This window comes from Oncorhynchus kisutch, linkage group LG6 (assembly GCF_002021735.2).
Source record: "Oncorhynchus kisutch isolate 150728-3 linkage group LG6, Okis_V2, whole genome shotgun sequence".
NCBI classification, from domain to species: domain Eukaryota; kingdom Metazoa; phylum Chordata; class Actinopteri; order Salmoniformes; family Salmonidae; genus Oncorhynchus; species Oncorhynchus kisutch.
The window spans coordinates 29,438,028-29,457,229 of NC_034179.2; the positions used below are offsets into that span (position 1 = coordinate 29,438,028).

Consider the following 19,202-nt stretch of genomic DNA (forward strand, 5'->3'; position numbering starts at 1 on the left):
TGTAGAGGTCCTGGATGGCAGGCAGCTTAGCCACAGTGATGTACTGGGCCATACGTCAGAGGCCGAGCAATTGTCGTACCAGGCAGTGATGCAACCATGCTCTCGATGTTGCAGCTGTAGAACCTATTGAGGATCTCAGGACGAGTTGAAAGTCCGTGTTGCCCAGCAACAGCCCCAAAACATCACTGCTCTAGAGGAGATCTGCATGGAGGAATGGGCCAAAATACCAGCAACAGTGTGTGAAAACCTTGTGAAGACTTACAGAAAATGTTTGACCTCTGTCATTTCCAACAAAGGGTATATAACAAAGTATTGAGATAAACTTTTGTTATCGACCAAATACTTATTTTCCACCGTAATTTGCAAATAAATTCATTAAAAATCCTACAATGTGATTTTCTGGATTTTTTTCCCTCATTTTGTCTGTCATAGTTGAAGTGTACCTATGATGAAAATTACAGGCCTCTCATCTTTTTAAGTGGAAGAACTTTAACAATTGGTGGCTGACTAAATACTTGTTTGCCCCACTGTATGTACACATACTAATCAGACAAGATGAGACAAGACAGTCCGGGGTTGTTGGTAATGAATCCAGTTCAGTGACGAGGGACTGGGACGTCTAGCGGCTCTGTGCAAAGGAAAGAAAACGTGTGGAGGGGCAATAGTCTAATAAAAAGCATGAGCTGGCGCACACCCAGAGAAAATTATTTAGTGTAGAGGTGCTGACTAACTGTAAGCTATAAAAACAAATAGTCACACATGAATATGACTGTGGAAACAATGTCAAGGTTAAATGTTGTAATTGTGGGGGGACACAGTGCAGCATTTGGTGGATGCCAGGTGCAGAAAGAAGCTAGAGAGGCCCAAAGATATAGAATCACTCATAATGTCTCTTATTCAGAGACTGCAAGGCAGATTGGTGAAACTATTAGGCAGAATGGTGGAGATAAGAGGGTTACTCCTGGAATAGCTGAACCTACTGTAGAAAATGTCTAGACACAGATACGAGACCTGTTCAGAAATCTTCCTCTCACAAATGTGTCGTTTCAAAGGACACCTTAATAGTTAATCAGATTGACTTTATAGCCTTCATTGAAAAGATGATCAACCTGACTGTGTTTGTGGAAAGAACAACTGCCAGATTGAAGATCATTGTAGAAGTTTTTAGGAGTAACATATGTTACTGTCACCATGATCGTTGATATGTTGACTCCTAATAATACCAATGATGGAATGTCTCAGTATGTTGATAATTGAATCTTTTTTGTTGTTATCGTTCAGTGGAATGGCTGAGGCTTATTGCTAACAGTCAGGTGTTTAACAAATGTGTAATAGATTTAGAGATCAAACCTGATGTGATACTTGTTCAAGAAACATGGCTTCGACCACATCTGGATTGGATTATTCCTGGTTATTGCTCAATCAGATCTGATAGATCAATTGGACAGGGTGTTGGGTGTGCTACGTTCATAAGGTCTTGTATATCGTAATATACCTGTCCCATCTCAATAAGACGGTGGAAATCTACAGTGCAGGTAGTAATATTAAGTTAGAGGCAAAAGAAACGCACACCTATATAGCGAGGTGCTGGTTAGCGGAGTGGAACGCTTAAAGAAATAAAGGAGAGCCGCACACACTTGGAGCTCCGATGCAAAAATATTTATGTCCAACGTTTCGACAGACAAGCTGTCTTCATCAGGGTATAATGACAAACATTGCGGGATGACTCATTTATATAGTGTCAAAAGACACACAGGTGTCTGTAATCAGGCCGGGTGTGGCCTGATATCATTGGTTCATTCTCATATATTAAAATAACATACAAAAACATAAATGGATAGCGTACGATCATAGATACAATTTGACTACATAAGCCTACAAACATTTACAATAGCAAAATCACAATATTCACAAGAATGGCTTCAGATCAAAGTCTACGTTGAGACCGAAGGGAGCAATGGTCTTTAAATTAAAGATCCAGGCAGCCTCTCGTTTTAGCAATAAATTGTCGAGGTCACCCCCTCTCCTAGGGAGGGTGACATGTTCGATGCCAATATAATGAAGAGATGAAATCGAGTGGTTTTCTTCCAAAAAGTGGGCCACAACTGGGTAAGCTGAGTTTTTGCACCTAATGGTGCTACAATGCTCCAAGATACGTACTTTTAATTTGCGCTTTGTTTTACCCACATCGTTTTTACCACAAGGACAAGTTATAAGATAAATAACTGCCTTAGTGGAGCACGTAATAACACCTTTGATTGGGATCTGTTTCCCTGTTTGGGGGTGTTTGAAGGATCTACATTTATAAGTGCCATTGCATTGAGCACAGCCATTACACTTGTAGTTTCCATCCAGTAGGGGCGCAAACACACATTGTGCAGGGATATCTTGGGGTGATAAATCAGAGTTTCAATTTCTCTGAGGTTTCTGCCCCACGAGAATACGATCAAGGGAAGGTCCGAAAACACATTACCGATACCATCATCGGATCTTAGAATGTACCAGTGTTTGACCGATTCCCTTGATGTTCAGAGCACTTTGACTAGCGGATAGTTAGATCGCAAGAATACTTATTTTTGCGAGACTGACCTTGAAAAAGGTCATATCTCACCTTGTTTAGATATTTCTCAACGGCAGTATTAATCTGACCATTATTGTACCCCCTCTCCTTGAATTTACTTTGTGTCTCAGCTATATTTCTGTCTGATTGTTTTTTACAAATGATTTTGATTAGACAGAATTGGCTGCCGGGCAAACTTTTTTTCAAGGGAAGTGGGTGACTATCAACGATCAACAAACTGTTACGATCAGTAGGTTTCCTGTAAAGATCAATATATAAAACATTATATATCAGAAGATCAAGAAAACTGATTTGATGTGTATCAGATTGCATAGTAAATATCAGATGCTCAGAACAGGAGTTAAGAAAAGAATGGTTGGCCCACTGGAGCTGTTTTGGATCACCCCTCCACAGAACAAAAATGTCATCAATATACCTTTTCCAAATAATGATGTTAGGCAAGAAAACATTTTTGAGAGGATTTGAAAATAGACTGTTTCTCCATGTAACCCATATACAAATTAGCATAGTTAGCAGCCATGGGGGATCACATAGCAGTACCCTTCGTCTGAATAAAGAAATAATTTAGAAACATGAAGTAGTTGTGTGTGCCAATGTTATAATGCATGCGTAGTTCATTAGGGTCACGTTGCAGAAGAAAATGTTCCATAGCTTCAATACAGACCTAGTGTGGAATAATTGTGTATAACGACTCAACATCAAAAGTAACTAACAAAGTATTCTCTGGGAGAGGATCAAGAGATTCAATAATAGAGATCATACTACTGGTGTCCTTTACCAAGGAGGGGAGCTGTTCTGCGAGTGGTCTTATAAAAAAAAGTCAACAAAAAAGTCAATAGATGGGCCGTTACTGCATCAATGCCTGCTACAATAGGGCACCCTGGAGGTTTTGTAACATTCTTGTGTAATTTCGGCAAGGTATACAAAGTGGCAATTTTAGGGTGTTGAATATTAAATTACAACATTTTTACAACCCTTGTTGTCAACTATCTGTAGCAATGTTTGATGAAATATCAGGAGAATTGGGCTTTAGGGATATGGTGCGGAGACATGAATGCACATAGTAGTTTATGGGGAAGTAGACATACAGATGCTAATGGTACTATTGTGGAAGATACGATGGAAACAAGAGCATTAGCATGTCTTAACGATGGATGTGTGTAGGGGGTGCATACTGTCGGCAGAGAAGTCAGGTGCAGGAGTGCAAAAACTGATTTACAATGGCGCAGTTTAATAAACAAAACCACCGTAAACAGAAATCAATCAATGGGTAAACAAAACCTGTTTACACACCAGCATAACGTGCACAAGCACTACAATAAACAATTCCGGACATGGGGGGAACAGAGGGTTAAATACACAACATGTAATGATGGAATTGAAACCAGGTGTGTGGGAAGACAAGACATAACAAATGGAAAGTGAAAGGTGGATCGGCGGTGGCTAGAAGACCTGTGACGTCGACCGCCGAACGCCACCCGTACAAGGCGAGGGACTGACTTTGGCGGAAGATGTGACAATATGGTACAAGAGTTGATGTTGTTAGAGGGGTTACATCCTGCTTGGACCTCACAAAGGCTTCTAACTCTATTGCATCTATCTGTGAATGTAATGTAATGAATGATTCTACTGTTGGAAGTGATCATTTCCTGATTTTGTGTACAATGAACTTTGATGTTACTGTTCCAGACAGGGCACCATTCAGAAGATGGGGCTTTCATAAAGCAGACTGGGAAAAGTCTGGTGATCATTGCACAAAGTCTGTTGGACAGTTGTCTATAGAGAGGCCGGTTGATGTATGTGCTGCCTCTGTGATCTCTGATTTTGAGTGCTGCGAATTTATATGTACCAGTGAGTGAAGTGGGTGAGAAAAGGAAGGGGGTTACTTGGTGGACTGAAGAGTGCACTGCGGCTATGCGAGAAAGAAATAGGGCGTAGGAACATGACTCCTGAGAATCTACTTGATTTCCAAAGGAACAGAGCTTTAGTATGTAGAGTCATTGAGGCTGTCAAGAGAAATGCATTGAGACAGTTCTGCTCTACAATAGGCAGGGTTACTGAGCTGGGGGTTGTATTGTGTGGTCTATGTTGAAGAAGATGACTGGAAGAAGCAGGTCCCCTCGAATTCCAGTTTTTCCTCGACTAACCTGTAGGTACCGGTACCCCCTGTATATAGTCTCGTTATTGTTATTTTATTGTTACTCTTGTTTTCTTAACTCTTATCTTATTTAACACTGCATTGTTGGTTAAGGGCTTGTAAGGAAGCATTTCACGGTAAGATCTACACCTGTTGTAATCGGCGCATGTGACAAATACATTTTGATTTGATTTGGTTGTGGAGCAAAAAATGTCCGTAACTGATAAAGAAAAAGATGACTTGTTGGGAAGACATTTGCTAGGGTATATAGTGGGGTGTATAGTGGGGTGTATAGTGGGGTGTATAGTAGGGTGTATAGTAGGGTGTATAGTGGGGTGTATAGTGGGGTGTATAGTGGGGTGTATAGTGGGGTGTATAGTGGGGTATATAGTGGGGTGTATAGTGGGGTATATAGTGGGGTGTATAGTGGGGTATATAGTGGGGTGTATAGTGTGGTTACTTTGGATTAAGTATAAAAGCAACTTTTAAATGTTCATGTTAATGTGTATAAGAAAAGGGATACTCTTGACTCTTCTTTGGATGCTGTTTTTACCATACATGAGATGCGTTCAGCCTTAGTAGGCTTTGTAATGTTTTAAGCATCTACCAGATGAGGTCAGACATGTTCTCCTGGGATTATTTAATATGATTTGGAGTGATGGGGTTATACCTTCTGGTAGGAAACATGCAGTAATATTACTTTTTGTAAAGCCTGGTAAACACCCTTCATGTGCTGATAGTTGTAGACCAATAGGACTGACCTCTAACTTGTGTAAACTGTTGGAAAAGTTGATTGTCATATTTCCTGGAAAGGTAGATCTACTTTGGTTCCATTAGTAAAGGTGAACAATGAAGTTGAAAAAACTCTGGTCATGAAAGACGTTATGGCTACTGTCTTTTTCGACATTGAAAAGGCTTATGACACTATGTAGAGAGAAGACCTACTGATTAAGATGGAACGGCTTGGTATTGGTGGGAGATTATATAACTGGGTTTTGGCCCTTTTATCTAATTCCTCTTTTCGAGTTAAAATAGGATCCATTTTATCTGATGCCTATGGAGTTGACAATGGTATTCCTCAAGGCAGTCCTATTTTGTTTAATATTATGATTTGCAATGTGTTTTTGAATGTAGGTATGAGTATTGGGGCTTCCCTATATACTGATGATGGAGTTCTGGAAGATGGGAAGGAATGTCTCTCTTGATCAAATCTATTCAACAAGCTATAGTGGATGTTGAAAGATGGTTGATTGACTGGGGTTTTAAATTGTAAATGGTGAAGTATTGTTGTATGTTCTTCTCGAAGAAGAAAGTTGCTGATAATATACAGTTGTTTCTGTATGGACAGCCTATGGGGAAGGTTTCTACGTACAAATAATGGGGTATATGGTTCTATGAGCGATATACATGGAAAGATCATGTCAGAAATGTTGAAACAATGTGTAAGAAGGCGAATCTTATGTGCTCTGTCTCTGGTTATGAATGGGATGTTGACATACAATCATTGATGGATATTTATAGAGCTCTGATCAGGACAACAATTGATTAAGGATGCGTAGTTTATGGAACAGTGACGAACACTTGGCTTCAGAAGCTGGACAGAATCCAGTATATAGCTTTAAGGATATGTATTGGTGCATTTAAATCAGCATCTGTATGTACTTTACAAGTGGAGGCAGGTGAGATGCCTTTGGATATATGGCATAAAAAATTGTCATTAGCTTATTGGGTTAGGTTGAAAGGCTGTGGGGTTGAGCATCCCACTGCTACTTTTCAAGATGACTGTTGGGAATATACTACTAGAAAACGCAGTGGTTTTGGTTGGTCAGTTGGAAAGCTTGCTGATGAGAGTGGTTTGGGGGAGTTGGAAGTTGTCCCTTCTGTGGTGATATGGGATGCTCCTCCGTGATTACTTCCAGATCCTGTTGTTGATCTAGCTTTGGTAGAGAAAAGGAAAGATTGGTCAGAATTCAATGATATAGGGAAACTGGTTTACAATTACATTGGTAGAAGTTGTTATTCTTTTTAACTCTTTTTCACAGATGGATCCAAGGACCCAGAGAGTGGGCGCACAGGAGCGGGCATTTACATTCCTGAATTTGATGTGCAGATATGTAGAAAACTAACAGATTACCTATCAGTACACTCAGTTGAACTTTTGGCGATAGTAGTTGCCCTCCACTGGGTGGAGGACATACAACCTGTTAGAATTATAGTATGCTCAGATTCTCTGTCTGTATTAAATAGTTTATCATCTGGTAAATCTAATAGGAGTGACATACTATTGGAGGTATTAATGCTTGTAGCGATGTGCGCTGAGAGTCGGGAAGCAAGTTCAGGGAGTGAGTGTTTAAATAAATAAATGAAACATAATATAAAACAAAAAAACGCACAGACAGGAAACATAGAAAAATGACACCTAGGGAAGGAACCAAAAGGGAGTGACATATACAGTATAGGGCAGGTAATCAAGGAAGTGATGGAGTCCAGGTGAGTGATGACACGCAGGTGCGTGTAACGATGGTGACAGGTGTGCGCCATAATGAGCAGCCTGGTGACCTAAAGGCTGGAGAGGGAGCACATGTAACAATGTTATTGTGAACAATTGAGAGAATGGGTGAAATTTTGCGATTCTGCTGGATTCCAGCACATTCGGGCGTGGAAGGGAAGGAAATTGTAGACCAGTTAGCCAAAAGAGCTTTGAAACGAGATATAATTTATATTAATGTTCCACTGGGTAGAGGTGAGGCCAATTGTAAGATCAGAGCCATTTTGATAGATGTATGGCAGAAGAGATGGGACTCAGAAGAGATGGGCATTTAAATGCCCTCCAAAAAAAAGGTTGGTAGACCAAGATTCAAAGGTCAGATTAGGAAGGTGTTTGCTCGAATGCGCTTAGGACATTGTACATTGAACTCGTCATTACATCTGGTTGGCAAGCATGTGAATGGTTTGTGTCTGGAGTGTATTTTTTATTGACTTATTTCACCTTTATTTAACCAGGTAGGCTAGTTGAGAACAAGTTCTCATTCATAACTGCGACCTGGCCAAGATAAAGCAAAGCAGTGTGACACAAACAACAACACAGAGTTACACATGGAATAAACAAACATACAGTCAATAACACAATATAAAAAAAGATATGAAAAAAAAGGTAATACAATTTAGCAAATTAATACTGGAGTGATAGATGAGCAGATGATGATGTGCAAGTAGAAATACTGGTGTGCAAAAGAGCAAAAAAGCAAAAAAGTAAAAAACAATATGGGGATGAGGTAGGTAGATTGGATGGGCTATTTACAGATGGGCTGTGTACAGCTGCAGTGGTCTGTTAGCTGCTCAGATAGATGATGTTTAAAGTTAGTGGGGGAGATATAAGTCTCCAACTTCAGCGATTTTTGCAATTCATTCAAGTCATTGGCAGCAGAGAACTGGAAGGAAAGGCACCAAAGAGGTGTTGGCTTTGGGGATGACCAATGAGATATACCTGCTGGAGCGCGTGCTACGAGTGGGTGTTGTTATCATGACCAGTGAGCTGAGATAAGGCGGAGCTTTACCTCGCAAAGACTTATAGATGACCTGGAGCCAGTGGGTCTGGCAACGAATACGTAGCGAGGGCCAGCCGACGAGAGCATACAGGTCGCAGTGGTGGGTGCTATATGGGACTTTGGTGACAAAACGGATGGCACTGTGATAGACTGCATCCAGTTTGCTGAGTAGAGTATTGGAAGCTATTTTGTAAATGACATCGCCAAAGTCGAGGATCGGTAGGATAGTCAGTTTTACGAGGGTATGTTTGGCGGCATGAGGGAAGGAGGCTTTGTTGCAAAATAGGAAGCTAATTCTAGATTTAATTTTGGATTGGAGATGTTTAATATGAGAGTTTACAGTCTAGCCAGACACCTATTTGTAGTTGTCCACATATTCTAAGTCGGAACCGTCCAGAGTAGTGATGCTAGTCGGGAGGGCGGGTGCGGGCAGCTATCGGTTGAAAAGCATGCATTTAGTTTTACTAACGTTTAAGAGCAGTTGGAAGACACAGAAGGAGTGTTGTATGGCATTGAATCTCGTTTGGAGGTTTGTTAACACAGTGTCCAAAGAAGGGCCAGATGTATACAGAATGGTGTTGTCTGCGTAGAGGTGGATCAGGGAATCACCCGCAGCAGGAGCGAAATCGTTGATATGTACAGAGAAAAGAGTCGGCCCGAGAATTGAACCCTGTGGTATCCTCATAGAGACTGCCAGAGGTCCGGACAACAGGCCCTCCGATTTGACACACTGAACTCTGTCTGAGAAGTAGTTGGTGAACCAGGCGAGGCAGTCATTTGAGAAACCAAGGCTGTTGAGTCTGCCGATAAGAATATGGTGATTGACAGAGTCTAAATCCTTGGCCAGGTCAATGAAGACAGCTGCACAGTACTGTCTTTTATCGATGGCGGTTATGATATTGTTTAGTACCTTGAGCGTGGCTGAGGCACCTGTGACCAGCTTGGAAACTGGATTGCACAGCAGAGAAGGTACGGTGGGATTCGAAATCGTCAGTGATCTGTTTATTAACTGGCTTTCGAAGACTTTAGAAAGGCAGGGCAGGATGGATATAGGTCTGTAACAGGTTGGGTCTAGAGTGTCACCCCCTTTGAAGAGGGAGATGACCGTGGCAGCTTTTCAATCTTTAGGGATCTCAGATGATACAAATGAGAGGTTGAACAGACTGGTAATAGGGGTTGCAACAATGGCGGCGGATAATTTTTTAAAGAGAGGGCCCAGATTGTCTAGCCAAGCTGATTTGTATGGGTCCAGGATTTGCAGTTCTTTCAGAACATATGCTATCTGGATTTGGGTGAGTGAAGGAAAAGCTGGGGTGGCTTGGGAAAGTAGCTGCGGGGGGATGCAGGAGCTGTTGGCCGGGTTTGGGGTAGCCAGGAGGAAACATGGCCAGCCGTAGAAAAATGCTTCTTGAAATGCTCGATTATCGTGGATTTATTGGTGGTGACAGTGTTTCCTAGCCTCAGTGCAGTGAGCAGCTGGTAGGAGGTGCTCTTATTCTCCATGGACTTTACAGTGTCCCAAAGCCTTTTGGAGTTAGAGCTACAGGATGCAAATTTCTGTTTGAAAAAGCTAGTCTTTGCTTTCCTAACTGACTGCGTGCATTGGTTCCTGACTTCCATGAAAAGTTGCATATCGCGGGGACTATTCGATGCTAGTGCAGTCCACCACAGGAAGTTTTTGTGCTGGTCGAGGGCAGTCAGGTCTGGAGTGAACCAAGAGCTATATCTTTTCTTAGTTCAACATTTAAAAAAAAGGGCATGCTTATTTAAGATGGTGAGGAAATAACTTTTAAAGAACGACCAGGCATCCTCGACTGACGGGATGAGGTCAATGTCCTTCCAGGATACCCGGGCCAGGTCAATTAGAAAGGCCTGCTCGCAGAAGTGTTTTAGGGAGCTTTTGACAGTGATGAGTGGTGGTCGTTTTACCGTGGACCCATAGCGAATGCATGCAATGAGGCAGTGATGGCTGAGATCTTGACTCAAAACAGCGTATTTGGAGGGAAAGTTGGTCAGGATAATATCTATTAGGGTGCCCATGTTTACGGATTTAGGGTTGTACCTGGTGGTTTCCTTGATAATTTCTGTGAGATTGAGGGCATCTAGCTTAGATTGTAGGACTGCTGGGCTGTTAAGCATATCCCAGTTTAGGTCACATAAGAGAACGAACTCTGAAGATAGATGGGGGGCAATCAATTCACAGATGGTGTCCAGGTCACAGCTGGGAGCTGAGGGAGTCTATAACAGGTGGCAAAAGTGAGAGACTTATTTCCAGAGACATTCATTTTTAAAATTAGAAGTTCGAACTGTTTGGACAAAGACCTGGAAAGTAATGCAGAACTTTGCAGGCTAACTCCTCCCCCTTTGGCAGTTCTTTCTTGACAGAACATGTTGTAGTTGGGGATGAAAATCTCTGAATTTTTGGTGGCCTTCCTAAGCCAGGATTCAGACACGGCTAGGACATCAGGGTTGGCGGAGTGTGCTAAAGCAGTGAGTAAACTTAGGGAGGAGGCTTCTGATGTTTACATGCATGAAACTAAGGCTTTTACATTTACAGAAGTCAACAAATGAGAGTACCTGGGGACACGCAGGGCCTGGGTTAACCTCCACATCACCCGAGTAACAGAAGAGGAGTAGGATGAGGGTACTGCTAAAGGCTATCAAAACTGGTCATCTAGTGCGTTGGGGACAGAGTATAAAAGGAGCAGATTTCTGGGCATGGTAGAATAGATTCAGGGCATAATGTACAGACAGGGGTATGGTAGGGAGCGGGTACAGTGGTGGTAAATCTAGGCATTGACTGACGATAAGAGAGGTTGTATATCTCTGGACGCACTAGTTATGCTGGGTGAGGTCACCACGTGTGGGAGGTGGGACAAAGGAGGTATCTGAGGCATGTTGAGTGGCACTATGGGCTCCGCAGTAAACTAAAACAATGATAACTATCCTAAACAACAGTATACAAGGCATGTTGATATTAGAGAGAGACATAAAGCGAGGCATAAAGCAATCACAGGCGTTGATTGGGAGAGCTAGCTAAGACAACGGGTAAGACAACAACAGCTAATCAGCTAAGACAATAACAACAGGTAAAATGGTGATGAATGGGCAGAGAGGGTCAGTTAACTACACACAGGGCCTGAGTTCGAGGCTGGGGCCGACAGATAAACAAAAATAAACTAAATGGAGTACAGTGATTAATGTACAGTCCAGCAGGCATCAACTATGTAGCCAAGTGATCATAGGGTCGAGTGAACAGCAATAGATGAAACAGGGAAGCTGCTAGGTAGTTGTTACTATGCTAGATTGGACAGAATGGAAGGAACAGAATGGAGTAGATGTCCACTTGTGGTACAGTGGAGGAGAAAATATACAGATGGCAGGTGTTCAAAGAATCCTTGATCAGACAGACTACCAGGGGGAAAAAAAAATCCATTCCTGGTACTTCAGCAAACGAGATCTTAAAGAACTCTTCACGCTACAAGACACTCAATCCTCATCCACACAGATGCAGCTACCGTCACCACACTCGAGACAAAGACACACAGATCCAAAATTGGATAAACACATCACCCACCTTCACTCCATGGAGAAGTTTGGAATCTCTGATCATGACATCATGTTCTCACATGAAGTAGAAAACAACAATGATGACCCTGAGGATCAGGAAGCTCAACGGCACATAGAGAACAGGGTGCCGAAAGCTCAGGGGCTGAAGGCTGAGTCTGAGTTGCATCAGCAGCTTGCTGGGAGCATTCAGTCTTACACAGAGCCGGCATGGCTGTGGAAACCCCATCAACACTACAGAGGGGTCAATTGAGAAGAAGCCAATGGATGAAAAACCCAGTCCCTCGTCTCCGAAACATAACCACAACTCCACTGCGTTGGTGGACCAGTCTGGGTCTGGTGACAAGGAAGATATCCACAATCTGAGTAACAGATTAATTGATCTAGCTGTAAATGAAAGCATTGAGATTTTGGGACCTGCTGTGACAATTGCGACTGAGGAAAAGTTAATAAAGAGCAACCATCATTCTCCCATAGACAAGTCTCTTGAAGAGGTTTTATCGGCTGGTGAGGCAATTGACGCTTCTGTTCAAGTGGTTTTGGATGTGTCATCAGAAAATAAGGATGGTATTGTTGCCATGGAGCATGGTACAAGTCTGGGATATGCTACCTCTGAAGTTGAATAAGACATACAGCAAAATGGAAATGGTTCCCCACAATGGCAGAACTTGTCACTTCACCAAGACTCCACAATCGACCAGAAGATCTCACCTGTCAAATCCCTTAAGAATCAAAGACTTTCTATGCTACTACAGATCTCCAGTACAAGCCTAGAAAGCTATGCAGAAACATCTCCAAAAGTGGATGCTGAATTTGAGTCTTTTGAAGGAAATTTCAATCTACAGTTATTGGACAGTGCTAGTGATATGTTTTCAGAGTAGTAATCCGATTCTGTCGAAGGGAATTCAGGTTTCCAGCTAGAGATGGATGTCAGCTTAATTTTAGATGACGAGCCCTCTGTCTGTGAATGGAGCAGATGTCCATGATGTCAACTCTCCTGTTTCTAAAGCAGACGACACTGAAGAGAACTCGTTCATTACTTCTGTAAAGAAAAAGAAAAGAGCAGCTGTAATTTATGATAGTGCAGAGGATGATGTTGAGGAAGAGGAAAGGCCTCATTTGATGAACACTGAATTGGATAAATCATTCAACGGTATGCGATCCTCCAAACCAAAAACAGTTCAATCTGGATCCAGTTCCTTTAAAGCCAGGAAAAGCTTTGGAGGGAATACCTCTGTAGTCTTAAGACGTTAATTTGTGGATTCAGTGATTGAGAATGTGGAAGACCTCAATGAGGACATAGAAGCTGAGCTTTCACATATGCACACTGATGATGCAAGTGAGGAAAGTGAGGTTACTGGATTTCGTGAGGCAAGGGAGGTGACTGGATCTCATGAGGAGTCTCTCACGGAAAAGGAAGAACCCACATGGGAAACCTTCAACACTGAGACCGAAGAGGAAGGTGACAGTGGGTCAATGTATGTTGCTGAAGAATCTGAAATGGGAAAGGACGATGAAAGTTCTTTGGAGGAATCTACCGGTGATCCTGAACTTGCTTCTGGTGAAAGAATGGACCAATGTGCCAGTGGCAAAGATGCCACATTGCAGACTGCGGAAGGTGTAAACAACAGAGGAAAAGTATAAAAATCTTGTGAAAAGGGGAAAACAATCTTACTCTGATGCCCTAAGCTGCGTTTTGAAAGGAATTGACATTAGAACTAGTGATCCTGAAATTCAGTTAATGACTATTCAACTGTGCTGTCAGGCTCAGTAAGGTAATGAATTAGTAAAATATTATTTCTGAAATGGTTGTTAACCCTGATTAGCTGTCACCTACACCAGGGTTTCCTAAACACGTTTTGGTTTTTGCCCTAGCATTACACAGCTGATTCAAATAGTCAACGCTTGATGATGAGTTGGTTATTTGAATCAGACGTGTAGTGCTAGAGCAAAAACCAAAACGTGCCCACAGGGGTGGCCCCAGGACCGAGTATGGGAAACCCAGGCCTACATGATTGAAAATGTCAGTTTAGTGTTTTTTTGGGGGGGGGGTTGTCTTGTAAAACAATGTTGAAACAAATGGTGCAAATAATTTTCTACAAAAAAAAGGTTTGTACTGTGGTGGGCTAGCAACAACAATACCAAACCCTGTAAGGGGTTAGATTGTGACACAATGAAAAATCTGTCTGATTGGCAATTGTTGGTAGTCTATTACTGAAAATGGCCACTTGATGGTGCACTAATGACTGGAAAAGTATTCCTCAGTTTGGCCAGAAGTACAGTGCCCTTCAGAAAGTATTCCTCAGTTTGGCCAGAAGTACAGTGCCCTTCAGAAAGTATTCCTTAGTTTGGCCAGAAGTACAGTACCCTTCAGAAAGTATTCCTCAGTTTGGCCAGAAGTACAGTGCCCTTCAGAATGTATTCACACCCCTTGCCTTTTTCCACATTTTGTTATGTTACAGCCTGAATTTTAAATGGATTAAATATAGATGTTGTGTCACTGGCCTACACACAATACCACATAATGTCAAAGTGGGATTATGTTTTTAGACATTTTTACCATTTTAATAAAAAATGAAAAGCTGAAATGGCTTGAGTCAATACGTATTCAACCCCTTTATGGCAAGCCTAAATAAGTTCAGGAGTAAACATTTGCTTAACAAGTCACATAAATTGCATGGACTCACTATGTAGAGGTATGTATATATGTGTATATGTATATATATATATATTTACACCCCAAAAATATATGGGGGATTGGAATTGTTGCAGACAATTACATTGATGGAAGCAACAATCTTTCAGCAATACTAAACTGATCCACCCCTTAAATAAATTTAAAAAATCCCTCAATTGAGCAGTGAATTTCAAAGACAGATTCAACCACAAAGACCTGGGAGGTTTTCCAATGCCTTGCAAAGAAGGGCACCCATTGGTAGATGACATTAAATATCCGTTGGAGCTCTTCATATATTAAAGTGTGGTGGTGGCTGCATTTTATGGATATGCTCGTCACCGGCAAAGATTACGGAGTTTTTTTATTTTTATAAAAAGAAACGGAAAAGAGTTGAGCACAGGCAAAATCCTAGAGGAAAACCTGGTTCAGTCTGCTTTCCAACTGACACAGGGGGACAAATTCACCTTTCACTAGGACAATAACCCAATTCTCAAGGCCAAATATACACAGGAGTTGCTTACCAAGACGACATTGAATGTTCCTGAGTGGCATAGTTTCAGCTTTGACTTACATCGACATGAAAATCTATGACAAGACATGAAAATGTCTGTCTAGCAATGATCAACAACCAACTTGACAGTGCTTGACGAGTTTAAAAAGGAATAATGGCATTTATTATCAAAAACTCCAGTCAGCCAAATCATAGACAGTTCTCTCTGCTACCACACCGCAAGCGTTACCGGAGCGCCAAGTCTACAGTAGGTCCAAAAGTCTCCTAAACAGCTTCTACCCCCAAGCCATACGACTGCTGAACAACTAATCAAATGGCCACCCGGACTATTTACATTGACCCCCCAGCCCTTTGTTTTTACACTGTTGTCACTTTACCCCTACCTACATGTACATATTACCTCGATTAACCTGTACCACCGCACATCGACTCATTACCGGTACCCCCTGTATATAGCCTCGTTATTGTTATTTTATTGTTACATTTTAGTTTATTTTTTACTTTAGTTTATTTAGTAAATATTTTCTTAACTCTATTTCTTGAACTGCATTGTTGGTTAAGGGCTTGTAAGTAAGCATTTCACAGTAAGGACCTGTTGTATTCGGCAAATGTGACAAATAACATTTGATTTGATTTGAAATTGTACAATCCAGGTGTGCAAAGCTCTTAGAGACTTGTCCAAAAAGACTCACAGCTGTAATCGCTGCCAAAGGTGATTCTAACATGTATTGACTCAGGGGGTTGAATACTTATCTAATCAACATATATTAGTGTTTTATTTTTCTTTAATCTATTTTTTTATTTAATCGTTCTTCCACTTTGATATTAGAGTATTTTGGTGTAGATCAAAAATAAAAAATGATGTAATCCTAATTTGTACACAACAAAAGGTGGAAAAAGTCAAGACGCTGAAGGCACTGTAATTGCCCAGAATGTATGCAATTTATTTTGATCATTATCTTAGCACCACATGTAATGTTCCTATCACCATTTCTCACCCAAATTCTGCAGGTCATGCAAAAAGGTGTGGCTATTAACGAGTCAAAAAAACTGTGGCAATGCATTTAGTGCTTGCTACTTTGGTTTGGTGTATATGTTTTATGAAGCTGAGTATTCTGATTATAACTTGAGCTCTTATTATCTGACCCATAGATTGTATAATGATGACAATATCAAACCATAAAGCAGCATGTTTAGTCTCCAAACTCAACAGAATGGTACAAAGGTGTCTTCAGATACATAACATTCATATAGCCTTAAGTGAATGAATGTTACTATACTGGTGCAACTCCAATCTTCTGACTGTATTTCATATTTCTTAAAGCAATTTAGACACACAATTTGGCTGTTTTCAAAGGATGTGGGAGATGAATCATACAAGCAGCATTTTGTTATTTTTGCTATGTTGAACATTTAAAGGAGAGAAATAGCCTCCATTACCAGTGTTTTCACTGGTTGGGGACTTAACTCGCATCTATATTTCATACAGTACAATAATGTGTTGCCTAGTCTATAGGGATCATGTATTTACTTATGACCCACATAATTCACAAGGGTAACCTACAGTCAGATGAGATTAATTACTTATAACTGGTTGATATTCGTATAAAGTGTGACAATATATTTTTTTCAATGAAACTGTAGCATCAAATTAACATGGTCTTCAAACCCATTCTCATTGGCTATGAGAGATGGACTCATATGACGTAAAGTTTCCGGGTTGTCGCCTCTCTGTTGGAGGTTACTTTCGGTCATTCATCCTTCTGGGAATGTCCCTCTCACTTCTCGGTTTTTGAGGTAAGATTAGATTGACTATAGCTAGCATACAAGCTAGCTAGGGAAATGGCTAAGTAAACTGTCAGATAATATATGTTATCATAGCTATCTTATTTACAAAAATGTGTTAATATTGAATATTCTTAATATCCAGTGTACTGAAGTAGTAAGAAAGAGCTAACGTTAGCAATGCCAACTTCATTACTGTCTTTGTTTATGATCTGGCCAGGCTACAAGCCTACAAGTCGTTTTTAATTTTAATAACCATCAGCGCCTATTAATATCAAATACTTAAAGCGCATAATGGTTGTATTCCACGGTGGGTCTCTGTTTTCAAACATCACAGAACATTTGCGGAACGCCAGTCACCAAATTCTATTCCTCGTTGTCCCTCTCATTTTCATAATGATACCACGAAGCTAGCTACAAAAAGTATTTTAATTTTGATATGCCGGATTATTTTTAGATATGAACAGTCTTACATTTGTTGGGATAAATAGCTTAAAGAAAAAACAATAGTCGTGCTATGTCAACGGAGTTGACAGGTGCAGAGGTTACTTTTGGTCAGACAACGACATGGCCTCGCTCACTGGACCTTTATTTGATTTATTAATTTGATGTTCGTAAACTAAAAGGCATGTAACATTGCCTAATTGTAAAAAACGAATGAATGTTTGAGCAAATGATTTGATAGCTATGTGGGTTATATTACAGGTTTATACTAAAGCGTTGGTGAATACTCGGTTCTGATTGGCTAGAATGGCATTCAGTACTGTATGAAATATAGATGCGAGTTAAGTCCCCAACCAGTGAAAACACTGGTAATGGAGGCTATTTCTCTCCTTTAAATGTTCAACATAGCAAAAATAACAAAACGCTGCTTGTATGATTCATCTCCCACATCCTTTGAAAACAGCCAATAGACATTAAGTAAGGGATAATCGAGGGGCTATGCGTTCTCTGGAAAAGAATGAACGACGTAGAATGTGTTCCATATTACGCTAGCAGAGTGGAACTAACATTCTAACATTAATTATTTTTCCAGAGAAAGCATAGAGCCCCGAGTTGATTATCACTTTTATACTATTGCTATAATTGAACACTTACCGCTAGAAATGGGTTAATTTGCTGGTAGAAATGTGTTCAACATCCACTGAAGTAGCTAGCAAGTTTTACTAGACAGTGACAGTAATCGCCTTGCTATCCAAACCATCGGTCCTAGCTTGCTATTATGAAAATCCAATTCAACAAAGCCAATAAAGGTTTTCAATTCGACTTTTGTTTCAGAAGCAGCTCAAATATAGAACATGGAAGAACTATATCCATTGAAGTTTACCGTGCAAATATACTGTGGGCTATAGGGAAATAATGCGTGCTCTAGAATGCCCTTCAAGCCAATCGGAAATGAGTATTCAACAATGCCATGGTATAATTAAGCAAAAGGGCCTGAGGAGGTGTGGTATATGGCTAATAAACCACGGCTAAGCGCTGTTCTTATGCACGACGCAACGTGGAGCATATTGGTGAATACCACAAACCCCTGAGGTGCCTTATTGCTATTATAAACTGGTTACCAACATAATTAGAACAGTAGAAATACATGTTTTTGTCATCCCTGTGGTAATACGGTCTGAAATTCCACAGCTGTCAGCTGATCAGCAATCAGGGCTCGAACCACCCAGTTTCTAAAACCAGATAATGGGACAGTTAGAAAAGGTATTGGGTCAGTTGGAAACGTTGGCTAGCTCGCTCGCAAGGCATAAGCACGTTGCCATGAAACATAAAGAACGAACGACTGCAGTCACGTCCATAAATATCGAACGAACGACTGTCGCGTCTCTAGCAATCAAAAATATGAGAGAGTATGAATTTGCTTCGAAAAAAGAAAATATCAACGAACACTTTTGGTAAATGTCTGCTTTAGTATTATTTTCTTTGGCAACTGTGGTATAAGTGGGATAAACACCTCCATTCTGTACATGGGGTGGCAGGTAGCCTAGTGAATAGAGCATAGGGCCAGTAACCGAAAGGTTGCTATATCGAATCCCTGAGCTGACAAGGTAAAAATCTGTCGTTCTGCCCCTGAACAAAATAGTTCACTGTTCCTAAGCCGTCATTGTAAATAAGAATTTGTTCTTAACTGACTTGACTAGTTAAATAAAAAATTTATAAAACATTACCTTGGAAAAATTAATTCCGCAAAGTGGCGCGTTGTCCATTATTTTCAAGGTAATGTCAGAGATTATCCCTTACGTTGCCATGAAACATATATTTGCGGATTATTTATATATATATATATATATGTGTGTGTGTACATATATATGTACATGTTATGGTTTATATTATATATGGGTTATGCATCAAAAAATGCTTTATTTACCAAGAATGTTCAATATCAGTCCTAA

General features: G+C 40.7%; 1 protein-coding gene and 1 long non-coding RNA gene across 5 annotated transcripts in view; one reads left to right on the forward strand and one right to left on the reverse strand.

Moving 5' to 3' along the window:
* The first annotated feature begins 2,017 nt into the window (after positions 1-2,017).
* The window catches only part of LOC109892650 (long-chain-fatty-acid--CoA ligase 4), a 36,683-nt gene continuing 19,498 nt past the window's right edge, over positions 2,018-19,202 (forward strand). Inside the window, exon 1 of one of the 4 annotated variants that reach the window (XM_020485340.2) lies at positions 2,018-2,109. The gene's annotated coding sequence lies outside the window, so the exon portion shown is untranslated. Of the gene's footprint in view, positions 2,110-16,715; positions 16,819-19,202 lie in introns of those variants that run through there. The other 3 variants (XM_020485343.2, XM_020485339.2, XM_020485342.2) reach the window with 3 other exon arrangements.
* Positions 6,260-18,291, reverse strand: LOC116374377 (uncharacterized). Its single transcript, XR_004210262.1, has 2 exons — positions 17,905-18,291; positions 6,260-6,655 (listed from the first exon to the last, which is right to left on the reverse strand). It is a non-coding gene; the product is annotated as an uncharacterized LOC116374377 (long non-coding RNA).